The following is a 15,281-nucleotide window of genomic DNA, read 5'->3' as shown; positions in this document are numbered from 1 at the left end:
AAGTACTATGTAATTGACAATTTTTATTAATTATTTTTATAATTACATTGGCACAAAATGTAACTCTACATTGTAAAATATGTTTATTCTGCTGGAATGGAAGTTACAACTTAGAAACTTTTAGCCCTGAATGTTTTTCTTCACTCACTCACTCACTTTGAAAGCCTGAGCCCCAGGGTGATGAAATCAATTCCTGGATGCCACATGTAGAGATTGCCATTCACTAAGCAGTGATTTTCTGGCTGGAAAGACTATGGAAGTAATTTGTGGCCTTTTACATCTTTAATGCAGGACAGGGTTTAGTCATTTTGGACAGAGATAGATTAGATCAGATTTGGGTCACTACCTTGAGGGCTATTCATTAATTAGGAAGACCACACAGCTGTGCTCAGGTGAAGCTAGGAAGAAAATACTTGTGGATACATGACTTTAGCACAAATGACTTTCCCTGTCAGATTTTTGTGCTATCTTTAAATGGTAGCATTATTCCACAAACGAATAAACAATTTAATTTGTCAGGACTCTGAAAGTCACAATAGAGTCTTTTGTAAGAACAGATGGCCCTGGGCCACAAAACTGGGAGGGATCCCACTCCAGATCATAACTTCTTTCCAACTCCTTGAAGCTCAGATTTGGGAAGCTCATTCCAGAGATAGGGTTAACTATGAAATTTTAATCTGGATCCAGATTTGTGTTTTGAACACCCCTCCCTTTTATGGGGGTGTCTCTGGAGCCAGGGTCTGGGTACAGAGCCAAAAGCAATATAAAATATCATCATAAGCAGTAAAAAGGGACCAGAAAATGAAGGCTGATATGAGGCTGATATGTATTTTATGCTATTTTTCAATTTCCATATGTGTTTGATGTATGAGAATGCTCACAGAAATGCTGTTTAACTTACATAGCTTGACTAATGAGTGAGGTTGCCCTTGACACCATTTCTTATTCGACCAAGAAAATGATCATTTAGAAACTGCAAACAAAGAAACTCTTTGATTTCAAATGTTTTTAACCATCCTGGGGGAGGAGAAGAGGAAGGATTCGCAGTACAGTGTGCACACACAAAATTACTCTTTTCTGCTACAGTTTATGTATGTTACTCAGAGGCTTGCAAACATTTTATTTAAGCTTGCAGTTAGTTTCATTCCCCACAGTTGTAAAAGATGTTGGGAGAGAGAAACGTAAACTGTTAAGCAAGCAGAATTCTCTGTGCGTAGCATGAGAATCAAATATTGTGTTAGTATTTTTCCCCTTGTACTTTGCAAACGAGGAGCCCTCGTTGTTCAAATTCAGGCAATTGTTTTTAATGTCTTACTATTAGTCCTGATCAGAGGTTCCAAATAGAGTGATGGGAACTAGAAACTTTGATCTGGTTGACGTCCTACAGATTATTAGTGTACAGAGAGTTTGTACCCAAGGAATGTTAATTAAAAAAATGTAACTGTTAATGCAATAAAGTTGACAGCAAGAGGAAACAGAGTTATGTTTTTGCTGCCGAGAGAATGATTCTATGGTACCATGCCTTCTTACAGTGATCAGAAGTCTCTTGTCTAGAGCGACGTGAGGTGGGTGGGTCTTTTATTGGACCAACTTCTCTTGGTCATTGAGACAACTTTCGAGTCACGCAGAGCAGGTGAAAAGTGTCAGCTAATCTAGGAAGCCAGGCAAATAGCAAGAGCTCTCACATCCATTCATTAGCCAGCATTTTCATCTAGGACAGCTAAAGGTGAGTTCTAGCATGAACTTTGTGTCTTGTTTTGTTTTGTTTTCTATTCAAATGTACTCTGCTATAGTGCAGTGTTTTGTATATAAATGCCCTAGCCTTGTAGCATCTTTTGCTGTGTTGTCTGGTCTGCATCATCTGAGTGTATTTTCACAATTGGGATTGAAATAAATGTCATATCTGAACCTTTGAATTTTGCAAGAATAGGCTTAGGGTATGAACCATCCACGCTGGTTGCTAGGGTTACATTTTTTTGACACAATCACATAAAATGAGAGAGACCTTGGTAAATGGCTGTATAGCAAATGAATATAATTTTACACTGAGATTTCCTTTGCCCTATTGTTTTTCAAACTCTGTTTTCAGCTACCCCTTATGCCTATGAATGCAACAAGCCTAACTTGCTCAAAACTAGTTCTGAGAGGCTAAACTGGAAAACTGCAGCCTGGGTTTTTTTTTGTTTATAAAAAGCTTAGATCACCATTTAGTTTAGCAGGGCTTATGCAGATCATGGTCCCTGTTGCACCAGTAAAGTGGACCAGGGTCTTAGTTAAAAGTAGTGGTTTTTTTACTCCTTCAAATCTTGGTATAGATCACCAAGTGAATCTGAGTTTTATGGTTTCCTGCTATCTTCCATTTGCTGCACCTCACAAAACCCCAGGAGAATTAGACATGATTGGCAGTCAGCCTCAGAGAGGCCCAGAACTGAAATAGCAGGGATATTAAAGGTCAGGACTGAGATGTATTGGCAGAGTTGATACCTACCCATCTGATGAAAGCCAGTGCTTTTAATCTCTCTTTCAGGAGCCACTCAGACAACAGTATATACTTAGAATGCCAGAGTTTCTGATGCTTCCAGGGCACTGGAACAAAATGTTCTTAATGTTTGTGGGATCCGGGGACCTTTTATTATTAATTAAACAGTTGTAAATTATTGTAAACTGTACATGATATTTTTATTATCAAACATCACATCCGTTGCTTTAGGAGCCTGACCAAAGCTCACTGAAGTCAATGGAAAGGCCTTTTGGGCCAATTTTCAAAAGAGCACAGCTCCCATTTAAGGCATCAAAATAGGTAGATTTTTCAAGAGTATAAGATTTGGGTGCTGAGATCTTTTGAAAATCTAGCTTTTATTTAGGTTCTTGAAGCCCAAACCACTGCATCTACACTGCTATTTTTAGCCATGCTAGTGTGGGTAAAGATAGCATGGGTGTGTCTACCCAAGCTGCAATCACACCTCCGACTGCAGTGTAGACATACCCTAGCAATGGGAGCTGAACTCTTTTCATCATTTGGTCTTAAGGAGTAAAATATATGTCCTATTTTTAAAGCTTCTAAAAATCTGAATGTTCAATAAGCTGTGTAAGAAAGTGCACTGCAGAAAATGTATATGACAATGGTAGCCCTTTTTGACCCAAGCAGCTAGTCAAAGTTCAGGCCTCTGGGGATGTTCTAGTTGCAAGTAGAAATTGATGATGGAGTCTGATACTATCTTTTATGCAATCTTGTTTATTTACAAGAAATATACAATATCCTGCTTCTCTGAACACAGGAGGAACCAAAATCAGGGAATAGCCTCTTTGCTGATAGCTTATGCTTCTTTCAACCAGCAGCTCGGAACCAAAACCTTCCTCTAGGCTTCTCCCCGTGTCATATCATGCTTACAGGCTGCCACTTGGCTTTTTTGCTGCCTCTGCATCTCCCTCAGTTTCTTTTTGGTCCTTTTCCCCGTCCCATTAGACTTTTTCCACACCCACAGACTCACCACCCACGTGGTCAGAACAATACCCAATGGAACACTCCACACACATGGTACTAGTCTCTGGGCAGACTCCATTATGCCTTGTTTTAGGTGTGGCCCCTTAACCATCTCCTACTACTATCTTAAATGAAGGACATGTTCACATGTGATTTTCAAGAAGGATTTAACTCAATGCATTAAAATTCTCAATAAAACTCAACCCAGCTCATAATAGCAACATCTTTTATTGGAGGGCTAGTTCGACTTTAGTTATATGCATGCATGCACAGAAAATATCCATTCAGATATCGCCCTTTGCCACAAATATTTGACCAGTTAGGAATTTAGCATTACCGTCAAACTACCAATTTTTATATTAATCTCAAAACAGAGTCATGCAGAAAATAACTCAGTTGTCAGTTAGCATGCAGTGAGGGGGAAAAAACACAAGTGAGGAAAAAAGTTAAAAAAGAACAATAAAAAATGAAAATAATATCTATAAGGAAATCAGAATCTTTTAACAAATGTGATTCTTAAGGTTCTGTTTTCAAAGAGAGGCACAAAAGATTTAGCTATGTACATTTCCCATGAATTTATGGGAGAACAGATGTTTAGAACCAGCTCCAGATACCATAGTTACACTTGTATAGTTTGGATGGACTTAGGGTTAGCAATTTTGAACCTGTCAGGGTGATAAATAAAACCCGTGGCAGGATGTAAAACTGCAATAGCTTAAAGGAGTAATTCCTGGAGGAGACCTGAGAGACAGAACAGATGTTCCATTTATCAGGTAAAATGTGTTCAACAATATCATGTATTCACTATTGTTTAATTGAAAATCAGTCCGTCCTCCATTTTCACATGTAAAGGCGACACTTGGTTATTTACAACTAGAAAAAAATTAATGGTTCCTCCATTTTTAATAAATATTTCATGATATAACTACGAAAAGCGACAAATGAAACCACCAACCCAAGCTAATAGGTCCAAAACTTAATGGTTCTTTACAAAGCAGATGACATATGACAGTTCTTTCCCATATTTGCTTAGAGATGATTAAGTACCAAGCTTCCAGGAAAAAAATCTATTTGGGTAAATTACTTTTGTGATATCATAAAAACTAGATCTCTTCTCTGCTGAGATATAATAGCGTCTAAAAGCAAGATATTTACTTCCAAAGTAAGTATACATGAACAAGAAGAAAAATTTAGAGTTTAGGCAATTCTTAGTTCATTTCAACTAACAAAACCAAACGTGAGGGTAAAGAGCAGACAAACCCAGCAGGCCACAGACAGTAGCCTAAACTAACAAATATTGTTGGAACTTTATGGGGAAAGTTTTCAAAGGGGCCCCTTTTGGATTCGTAAGGTCTTGATCCTACAACGTTGAAGCCAATGACAGTTTTGCCATTGCACCCACGGTTGTGGGGAAAGAAGGATAATCATATAATTCATACATAATTGGGCTGGCAGGAGGAGATTGGGCTTCTGTATCTGGCTCTCCCACAGATTTTCTATATTCATAGATTCAGAGAGTTTTAGGCCAAAAGGGCCCATTATATCACCTTGTCTGACGTTCTTTATATCACACAGGCCATTGAATTTCACACAATTAGTCCTGTATTGAGCCCAATGATCTGGGTTTGATTAAAACCTAACTTGTGTTTTGGATAAAGCATATTTCCAGAAGGGCACCCAGTCTTGATATGAAGACATCAAGAGATGGAGAATCCACCACTTCTGGTAGTTTGTCCCTCACTATCAAAAATGTGTGCCTTATTTCTAATTTGAATTTGTCTGGCTTCAGCTTATAGCCATTGGTTCATGTTATGCCTTTCTCCACTAGATAGAAGAGACCTTTAGTATACAGTATTTCTTCCCTGTGAAACAATTTATACAATGTAATCAAGTCACGTCTCAATCTTCTTTCTGATAAACTAAACAGCTTGAGCTCTGTTTGACCTGGGGCAAGTCACTCATCCTCTTTGGACCACATCACCCCCGCCATCATGCATCCTGCTGATCTAAATTGTTGCAGCAGCCAAGAATAGCCTGGGCATAGGAAAACCCCAAACAAAACCTCTTTCTCCCTTGGCCTGCCCCATGCACCAGGGGCTCCTGTTTGGAGTGGCATAGAACTGCCCCCTTTGAGAACCAAATCAAATCTATTCTTCAAGTAATTACACAACCCGTAACCAGAGAGAACCGGGTTTATATTAGATTAACCATCCCACCAGCAAAGGCTACAGGACAATTTGCCAGCCATCACTGCTGCCAACAGAGGTTGCGAGACAGCATCTGCCACTACCCTATGGCTGCTGCAGTGAGGAACAGCTTTTGGGTAGAGGAACAACTGAGATGCATGCTAGGGAAAGTGCTGAGAGAGAGTGGAAGAACTGATGGCTTTGGAGGCGAGGGAGAAGATTGCATTGAATAGGTAAGGGGAAAGGAGTTTGGATTTTTTTGTTGGAGTATCCTACGCAGTGAATGTGGCATATATCACTGATTAAGGTGCGCATTTTTGAGGAAGCCCTTCAATAACATTTTGGTAGCACATAATTGCTATTGTATATGCTTTAATTTGTTCAATATTTTTCTATCCAGCAATCATTATTCTCGATAATGTACATCCTTCTAGTTTCACTGAAATGAGAAACTGAGTAAGTGAGAAATCCTGTTGTATGAGTCGCTGTAAGAAGTCACTATCCACTGTATGGAGGAAATTTTGAGCTTGTTTAATTTATTACCTGAAACACTTCCAAACCATCTATGGCTGATTACATAACTGCTGAGGAATTTCAAGAACACAAAAAAACAGGAGGAAGCAGCAGCATCCAGTAATTTACTCAGGTCCTCATTGCTAGTTCTGAGCAAACTTTTACCTCCATTTACATCTTAGCAAATCCCATGAAATCAGTGGAATTGCCCCAGTCAACAGAAAGCAAAATATGGCTCATGAACTTTATTTCTAGACTTGTTGGGGTCCAAGAAAGGAAGGTCACATTTAGAGAGGTGAAGGAGGACAATCCTGATGTACTAGTCAATCAAACAAGAGCAAGATATTGTTGTTAGGAGAATCTTTCACCTTAGAACTATAAATATAGCACCTTATCCATAACACTAATGTAGAATCTAAACACACTCATGAGTGCAGCTAAGCTCCTTGTGGCAATATTTAACCAGCAGCTTGTGCTTCCCCATCCCCAAAAGAACAATTTTCATTGTTGGTCCCTTCTTATTTCAAGACATTTGTGAAGGGCAGAAAAAGAAGCTTCTACATCTTGTTATCTGGGGCTTTCCAACTACTAAAATACAAAATTGAGAAGAAACTGGGTAATTTTTCTTTAAAAAAAATGTGCAGAGAAGCTGTTACTCCCAGAGGTATTGTAATAGCTGAACAATTCCACTCTTCTCCATGTCTATGCAAATAAATCCTTATCCACATTTAGGTAATGACATTTGGGTAGAAAAAATAGATTTCCTGTGGGAAAGCTTCTCTATCACGTGGCATTCAGTTCCTGAAAACAGCAATTGATCTGTGGCGGTCAAACCTATTTAAACCATGTTTGATTTTACCAGAAATTAGTCCCTCAGCAGTCTCTCTTTTTAAAGTGAAATACCAACTAGTTTTTTCTGTCTGTACATAATATTATATTGCTAATATTCGACAGATTTCACATGGCATTTCTTTCCTCTTTTTTAAACCTGTCGGTGAGTTCTAATGTTAACAAAGGTGAGAGGCACATAGAATTGCTTTGAGCCAGGAATAGTGCAGGCCAGTGCTCTGCAAGCTACGCACACACTCTGCCCATGTGTCTATCAGTCTGGGAGCATTTGTAATTCTGTGGGCATATTCATGATAGAATGGTGGGGGAGGTGTCACTTGATTCATAAAAAGCTACAGAATCATAAAAGCTACAGGTATCATCCTCCGCAGCATAGCAGGGAGGGATTCATCTCCCTTCCCCCATCCGTTGCTCCCAGTTCCAGGTCCTCTGGTTGGTGGAAATGTTGATAATATAAAGTAATCAGAAATGGATTGAGTTGAGTATCATTCAAAAGCCTTTTCTCCCACAAACACAGAGGTACCAGACATGACAAACCTACAACAATTATGTAGATATATATTTGAGAAAATCTTTAAAAATCAATTTTTAAAAAATTATACTTTAACATGGGTGTGTCAAACCTGACACCCTCACAAAGTTAAATTAGGGTCCCTGACTGACAGTACTGTGTTATCAGCTAATACTCAGAACATGATACCTGATTAATTTTTTTTAATGTTACAGATTTTTTCAAATGGAAGAAGTGCTTCAAGTTGATTTGCCATCATCAGCAAAAGAAAAAGCAGTTCAGTGGTACTGATCATCAGCTTTGTTTATTATGCCAAAGGAGGTGCAATGAGGTCCTGGTTAAGACATCAGCATTCAGCCAGATATTACTGAAATCCATCCGCAAATGGTACGCACATAATTATACAACATGCATTACATAACATAATTAATTACAATCCCAAAATAAATTATAATGATTCTTGGTTTTACTTGGCTCTTGATCATTTGTAGGCATCAATGGGGAGATGAGAAGTACTGTCTAGTAGCTGAATCTTTGGAGAGTACCACCTTGGAGGACCTGTTTCAACACAATGCTCAGTGGCACTTTACATGCTGTAAGAATGCACCCCTAAACTGAATTTGGCAACGTTGGAGAGGAGCTACATTGAACATTAGGAAAAAGTTGAAAATGTCAGGACAAGTGCCAGCTGTGGGTAAGACTTGCCTTATACTTAGTCCTATGGCATGCGTTTAAGAAAAACATCTGATTCTTCTACAGTAAATTCGAAGCCCAAAGGCCTCCACGAAGCACCGTTTCAACAGGTGAGACACTGTATGAAGCAGTCGCTCTTAGCATGGAAAGTAAAGTTAAGTGGGTGGATGGCTGGGATGACTTTCTCAGAAGTAACCAAGCACCACCTAGACTTATTAAATGTTGTTAAATGACAGGGTAATTTTAAAGCTACAGGATGAGCTTGCTCACACTGCCAACACATTCTCGTATGACAGACTGGAGATCATTAATATCATGATGAAAATAGTCTTCAGTGATGAGATAGCTAAAGATGTCAGTCCAATGGATACTTTGGGTCATGACTTATATGAAGCCTTCAATACACAAAGAATTATCCAAAGCTCTGTCAATCTATAGACTCCAGTCAAGAAGAATAGACTTAAGCTGGGTTTGAATGCAAAGAAGAAAGTCAAAGTGAAGGTGGCAGAGACTATTACAGAGTTAACCACAGACAGGTCCAGGTCATTGTTTTCTCATCTCCTGGTTATATCTAGATCTCAGCATGATGTTGATCTACATGAGACTTTGGACAAGTATGAGTTCTCCATGGTACCATGATCAATGTTTGAATGCAATGGAACAATGCATATGTGCCAGGCAAAAAGCAAATTAATGCACGTCGTTCATGATCTTACTAAACCAGCACCTACTAACCACAAGGCCATGTAACAGGGTGCACTCACCTCTTGCAAGTGCCCTCTTGGGCCGAGTGTGTGTGCCTGAACACTCTCTCTCTCTCTCTCTCTCTCTCTCTCTGTGGTGTGCCTTTGGAGACTCAGCCCTCCAACCAAGTCACACACAGTCTGTCTGTGTGATGAAAGCAAAGCAAAACCCCTTCCAGGAGTACAAGTCCAACAGGGGTCTTTCTCAGTGCCCTCTGTAATGTCTCCCACCAGTTGTCCCTGCTCTGGGATAGAGCAGTGCCCCAGGGCTCCCTCCCTGGAGACAAAGTCCTTGTCCTCTTAGGGCCTTTCCAGACGCAGCTCTCCAGCTGGGCTGCTGCAGTTCAGTTTACCCCCTCTGGGATGCCTCAATGCCCAGGCCACTTCCCCCAGTAGTTAATAGGGGCTGGGTGGCCCACCCACTACTCCAGGTCCCAGCCCAGGAACCCTGTAGATAGCAGCTGTCCACTGTGTCCCTTTATCTAAATCGCGCTGCTGCTCTAATTCCTTGGTCCACTTCCCCACGGCCCTGCACCATCTTCACCCTTACCTCAGGGCCTTGTCCTGATGGAATCCCCACAACTAGCTCAGGGCTCCTTCTCACTGCCCCCAGCTTCTGGCTGCACTACCTCATCCAAGGTCCTGCAGCTCCCTCACTGCCCTTTTCTGTGGTGGGGCCATGAGGCCTCTAGCGGGGGCCTCAGATGGTCTGATATACCCTGTCCCAGGCCAGTACCTATGCCAGCAGAGGCCTTACAGTGTAGCAATCATATATGGTATGTCTGAGGTCAAGCTTTTGATAAACCAGAACCTGTTAACACCTGCCGAGATTTATTATGAGGCTACAGAGAAACCACTGACAGAACAAGGAGTAATGGTCTCAAGTTGCAGTGGGGGAGGTTTAGGTTGGATATTAGGGAAAACTTTTTCACTAGGAGGGTGGTGAAGCACTGGAATGCGTTACCTAGGGAGGTGGTCGAATCTCCTTCCTTAGAGGTTTTTAAGGTCAGGCTTGACAAAGCCCTGGCTGGGATGATTTAGTTGGGGATTGGTCCTGCTTTGAGCAGGGGGGTTGGACTAGATGACCTCCTGAGGTCCCTTCCAACCCTGATATTCTATGATTCACTGGACCCATGATGAAGTCCGTGTCTGACACATATGCAGAGGAACCAATTAAAATATTACCAGAAAGAAGATGCTCAGTGGTATTGTACCTGTCCAATACAAAATCAATGACTCCACAAACATTTCCAAAGTCACAATGAAGAAGCTACTATCTCAGACTCGCACAAAGGATGAGTTAACTGCATACCTTGCAGGAGAAATGCTTCCGGCATGCAAAGAATTAATCAATTAATTTTGTCAGTGCAGGGCATAACGAAGCCGCTGCCTTGCACTGTTCAGTGGAGTTTCTTCACAGTTCCCATGAAGAGGCTGACACTACAAGTTCCTTGCATGCCATCAATGCCACAGAGAGGTGCTACTGAACTCCAGGTTTGCGCAAGATACAGGTGTTCTAGTGCTCTCTGTGAGATGCTACCCAAGACCTTCTGCAACGCTCTGGTTTTATGCCTGCTGCTGGGGAGCTGAATTGCTGTACATCCCTCAGAGACGTGTTCCTATCACTCATATTATTAAAAGCTGCCACACTGCCACGTTTCCATGTCTTTCCAGGATGTGACACTATGGGAAGGTTGACTGGAAAGACCAGATTATCTTATTGGAAGTGATTTGATTTAGCCTTTAAAGGCTCTCTCCTCACTCTGAAGGAGCTCAGAATGGCTGAGACAGTCACTGATGAGGTCACAAATGCAATGGAGTCATTCATATGCTGAGTTTACCATTTGAAGACCAACATTACACTTGAAGAGCTAGGTTGGATGTTTTCCAAGAAGCAAACAAATGGCTAAAAGATGCCACCAACAAGGGTGCATTTATACCTTTGTGACTGGGTATACTCACCCTGCACTGGGCCGGAGGGGCGTTAACTCCATCCTGTGGGCCAAGGAAACCATGCCCACCAGCTCACCCTGGCTGAACATGGTTCAACTGGAACCACAGTATAAGAGGGAGCAGCTCAGCTCAGTCTAGGCTGACCAGTGATGAGAGCAGATGTGTATTGCAGCCTCCTGAGGGGGAGTGCCAGAGCCACCAGATGCCAATACCAGCCAGGTTGGTGCCTCTTTCGAACCTCAGACCACTGCCGAGGCCAATAGTGGTGAGGCAGCAATTGCCCAAGGACTCTCCTCTCCCCACTCCCCATGTTGGAAGAAGGGGTAGGAAGTGACCCAGGGAATGACATGTTAGTGACAGATGACCAAGACTGAGCAGCAAGGTATCGGTTCCCTATTGTCCCCCTACCCCATCCGACCCACCGTAGACACTGCCAACGGGTGGAGAGGTGAATTGGATCACTAGGCCTTACTGTCCCTGAACCCTGGGACAGCCTACTGATTTTGGCGATTGGGCCAGACTGCCCTGGGAAGAATGGTGGCTACTTAGACTTTGGCCACTGGGCCTTACTGTCCTGGACCCTGGGACAGCCCAATTGACTCTGGCCATTGGGTCACATTACCCTAGTAAGAAGAGCTGCTACTTAGACTTTGGCTACTAGACCTTACTGCCCTGAAGCCCAGACCCACCTTAGTGACTGGGCCCGTGAGGCCATACTACCCTAAAGGACTGACTGGGTATATTACCCTGCAACAATCTGCTATCAATAAGGCAAATTATCAAGCAATGGAATGGCTCGGGGTGACCAAGCACATCCAGAACTACCCTCCCCTATCAGTCATGGATGGGTCTTGGGAAGATGGACTGATCACACTAGAAATGTGTGAAATGCTATGCGCTCTTGAATCAATCCTTCAGCTAATCAAATGTTCATGTGCAAAGACCAGGCGGTCACCACCCTGCAAATGTTTGGCCAGCAGCCTGCCTTGTACTGAGATGGGCGAGTGCAGCATGGACGAGGATCAGTGTGACATTTCTAGCCATGGTGCCCTTCACAGAGATGACCGTGACGATGACTTTGCTGAAAAAATGTTTTCAGTCCTACATATCAAAGCTAACTTCTCTAGGGTTACCAAAGATCAGTATCTTTTTTTCATGTAAGCAATGCAGCCCTGTGGTAAAGTATAATTTTTAAAAATTATTTTTAAACATTTTCTTGAATATATATCGACCTAATTGTTCTAGATTTGTCATGTTTGGTACCATTGTGTTCAGGGCAGAAAGGGCTTTCGAATGACACCCTGTTCCACCCATTTCTGAGGACACTGTCTTATCAAAATTTCCACAAACCAGAAGCCCTGGAGCTGGGAGCCAGGGGGGCAGTGAGTCTCCCTGCCACAGTGCAGAGGGTGTCACCACTGAAATTCTGATTCTGTAGATTTTTACAAATCAAATGACACCTCCCCTATCTTTCTATCACTAATTTGCCCACAGAATGGGAGTTTACTACATTATGCTCCCAGACTATACCCTGAGCTATAAAATCCAGGTCAACCCACTGGCCTCCTGGGAAAAGAGTGCCTATTATGCTGAACTGTGTGATGCTTTGGTGATCTAGATGAATATGCAACCATGCCCTAGAACGAAACTACCAAATGTGTTGTAACAAATTGGCTCATGTGTCCATATAACACTTCCTCCTGTGGGTGGAGTCAGACTGTTCAGCTGAGTAACATAGACTCTATAGGTCAGATCCTGAGATACGGCCAAGAAGTACACAGTGCAAGTTGAGGCTGGTGGGTGCAAAAGTGGTATAAAGCTCCCTTTGCACTCCCAATCCTGGAGCAAAACATGGTCCCCAAGCTGGTTTAATTTAAGCCTTTGTCCCAAAGGGCCAAAATAGCAGCTGGGAATCAACACCACATAAGAGTGCCCTCGTCACATTTCCTTGACTCCAAACACACCCCATACACAGGATGATGGGGCATAAGACCCTATACCACTAACAGGGGTCCTCCTTGCACTGGGGTGACTCTCCCATGACCAGATACACAGACTTTGCTGTCAGATTCCACAGCAACATGGCACAAAGCTGATGCAGCTGCCCTACAGAATCCAGCTGTACAGTGCATATGTGGGTGAGCACTTACTCATACAAGTGACTTCTACAGTATTACTCATGTGCATAAATGTTCATCCATGAAAACAAAGATTGTACAGCAGGGCCCAAAGACAGCACACAAGATAGGGGCCAGTGCCCTTGAAGATGTAGAAACAGATTCTGTTTCCAGGAAGTTCTGAATGGACCCAGGGAGAAGCAGTGACAAAGGTGAAGCCTTTGCTGGCCACAGATTTCTTACAGTACTTATTTGTGACCTAGGGCATGTCTACACTGCCCCACAGTTCAGGCTATGGAGGAGGGAATAGCAGTGCTCACCAAAGTTCTGTGCTGTAACTCTCCCCTGTGAATGGTACAGGTGCAAACTAAAAGGATCGTAGTTCACATAGACATAGTCCTCTTCAAATAGGTCTACCTTAATGCGAAGTACAAATCTTTTAGCTCATGCCTGCAGCATCCACACAGGGGAGTTACAGCATAGCACTTTGGTACACTCTGCTATTCACACCCCTATAGTCCAAACTGTGGGGCATGCCTATAGTCCTCATTTGAACCCATCTTTCCAGGGATAAAAGCCAAAGGTATTAACTCATCGCACCACCAAGTCTCTTTTTATGTGAATTTTCTAAAGTAATACATTTTAGTCAAGATCTTGCTGTTTCCAGTCATTTACATTTCCTTGAAAGGAAATTCTTAAATTCTCATAACTTTTAACTGTGTTTTTGAATCCACATGCAAAGTCTATGACACATAACTTTGTTTTTTATGGGATCTTTTCTTTTATTTTTAATCAAGGCTTTTTATATAGTAAAACAGGTAATCTTATTTTAAATCTGGGTATAACAGGCAGATGCACTGTAATTATAAGGCTAAGTTCTGGTAACCTTAAGTATGTTGAGTTGTACTTTATTCCATGAGTATTCATGATTACTACTCATGAATAACGATGGCAGACTGTCCTAAAATAGCGTAAGATCAGTCTTCTGAAGTAACACGTATTTCCTGTAATATTCAACCAAAAATGACAAAGGAGCAAGTAGCCTGTTTAGTTACTCATTTTGAAAAATCACGAACATTAACAAAATGGATGAGGAAATGAGTCACAGAAAAGTAGTTAGTCCACCAAATGCATGATTTATGGCAATGCTACTCAATTTGATATTCCCCAGTTTTCAGTGGAATCAGTTCCCAAACATCAGCACATCTCTCTGGTAAGTAATCTATTCTCATGTCTTATAAGAAAGGCATGGGTTGAAATCCTAGTTCCATCAATGTCAATGGCAAAACTCCCCTTCACTTCTGCTGGGCCAGGATTTCACCCATGTTATTCACTGAAATTCTCAAGCAATCTCCTTAATCCTAAGGTTGATTCTCACTGGTTGGTAACCATTAAAACATATGATTTGTAACTAAATATAGCTTTTACAGTAAATTTTGTGCTTCTTTTTTGCTAACCTGGGGAATACACTACATCTATACACATGTATTTAAGCAGTTATATAGCTGAATTTACATTTATGCAGATTCTTAATTTTTACTTTTTTATTATGCTAGAAAATGGTGACTGGTACATTTTCTTACTAGGTGATGAATAATTTTTTACTTGTAATTTGTGTCAAGCTCTTTTTCAATGGAAATTCAAATTCAATTAAAAAGCACAAAAAGGCATTTTACAATTCTTTTTATACTAGTTAAATAAAACTACCTTAACAGTCCTGGGTACATAAGAAAAAAGTTTATCAAAACAGTTTTAAATGCAAAACATAACTGATTCATTAAACAAAATATTAGCCGTAGATAGTGAATTGAACTGCTTCTGGTTATCTTTGTCCTTCAGTATTTTGGAACTAATGGATTTCATTCTCTCACACCTAGATTGAAAGAAGAAAACAAGTTTTCCTGCCTTTTTAACTCCCAACTGATTTCTTGTTTAGCTGAACAACCTATCTGTAACAATAGAGAGACACACAAAAATTTCCCAGGAGTAGAAAGTTAAAGAAACTCCTATGACAACCCAGTTCCTGTTTCTCTGTCCTCTTCCCTCCCACTACCCCACTGGGGGGGCCAGACACCCACAACTCCTCCCCCCACCAGAGCCCAGCCATGGGGCTCCCCCCAGCCAATACATACAACCCCCCAGCCCCTCTCAGAGCCCAGCCACAGGACCCCCCTAGCCCAGACACTCACATTGCGTCACCCCAGAGCCTAGTCATGAGGCCCCCCCAGCCCA

This window comes from Caretta caretta, chromosome 2 (assembly GCF_965140235.1).
Source record: "Caretta caretta isolate rCarCar2 chromosome 2, rCarCar1.hap1, whole genome shotgun sequence".
In the NCBI taxonomy this organism is placed as follows: domain Eukaryota; kingdom Metazoa; phylum Chordata; order Testudines; family Cheloniidae; genus Caretta; species Caretta caretta.
Note: the sequence above shows the minus strand (reverse complement) of the source record.